Raw genomic sequence first — 1377 nt, 5'->3', positions numbered from 1 at the left:
CTTCTCTCTTTCCATCCAGACTGCAATTTTTCCCCANGTTTTCTTTCCAGTCCCTCACGTTCTTCCCCCATCTCCCATCCATTTCTCCTCTGTTTTTATTCTGAAAAGGGCCGTCCTCCCATTGATATCAACCAAATATGGCATATAAAGTTGCAGTAAGCCTAGCCACCTCACCTCATACTGAGACTGGAAGAGGCAACCCAGTGAAGTTAAGGGTCCTTAAAGCAGGCCAAAGGATCAGAGACAGCCCATGCTCCAAACAGAAACCCCAGACAAAGGTCAAGCTAACAACTGTAACACCCAGAGAGGGCCTATGGTCTCTTCAGTCTCTCTAAGCCCCTTTGATCCCTGATTACTTGATTCTGTGTGTGTGTGGGGGGGGTTTCCTTGTGGTGTCCTAGGTTTCTCTTGAGCCTACAGTTCATCCTTCCATTTTCCACAGTATTCCCAGAGTTCCACCTAATGTTTGGCTGCAGGTCTCTGCATCTGTTTCCATCAGGTGCTGGGTGAAGGCTCTCTTAAGACAATTGCACTAGCTGCCAATCTATGAGCATAGCAGAATATCATTAGGCGTCACTTTCGCTCCCAGGTCATGGGCTCATCAGCCTCTGGGTCTCTAGGCACTGTGAGGGGTGGGCTCACTTTCATGGCGTGGGCCTCCACGTGGACCAGACATTTCTCAGTCACTCCCACGATTTCTGGGCCACTTTGACCCCAGCACCTCTGGGAGGCTGGGCCAAGTACATGGAAGGGTTTTGTCTGGGTTGGTGTCATAGCCCCTCCACTTTAGGTCTTGCCTGGTTACAAGAGTTCATTGGTTCAGACTCCAGATCTCCCATTGCTTGGAGTCTTAGCTAAGGTGACCCTCATAGACTCCTGGAGGTTTCCATTGCATCTTGTTCAGGAGATGCCCCCTCCAAATTCCGTTGTGTCTCCCAGTACTAGCATCAGAGATACTGAACTATCAAGAACATCTCATTCCTGCACACAACCCATATTTTCCTAAGCAATAAAGTAGGGCTTAGGGGCATGTGTTCATGTATTTAAAAGTCTTTGTTTTTTATTTTATTTATTTTTTATGTTTTCTTGACAGGAGATTCCTTTGTATCCCATGTTTTCCTCAAATGTGTGGAAATCCTCCCGTCTCAGCTTCCTGTGTGCTGGATTTACTGACAAGTATCGTCATGCATGCTAGTTCTGACATTAGTAATGCACTGATAACAGTTTCCAAGGTCTTAGACCTACGTCTCGGCAGCACCCTAGTGACAACCAGCCACATGCTAAGAGTCACAGGGAAACTGTGCTTCCATGTTAAACTTTCTAGGTCTCAGTCATCCCACCTCTGCCACTGGGTCCATGGTCTCTGAAGAGACAGAA

The 1377-nt window shown here is 47.4% G+C and overlaps 1 protein-coding gene across 1 annotated transcript in view; it reads left to right on the top strand.

The window, feature by feature from the left end:
* Window positions 1-1377, top strand: part of Ptprh (protein tyrosine phosphatase receptor type H) — a 49419-nt gene that overhangs the window by 13324 nt on the left and 34718 nt on the right. The gene's annotated exons all lie outside the window — the stretch shown is intronic.

Source organism: Mus pahari, chromosome 19 (assembly GCF_900095145.1).
Source record: "Mus pahari chromosome 19, PAHARI_EIJ_v1.1, whole genome shotgun sequence".
NCBI lineage: Eukaryota > Metazoa > Chordata > Mammalia > Rodentia > Muridae > Mus > Mus pahari.
Note: the sequence above shows the minus strand (reverse complement) of the source record. Positions and strands in the feature narration are given on the sequence as shown.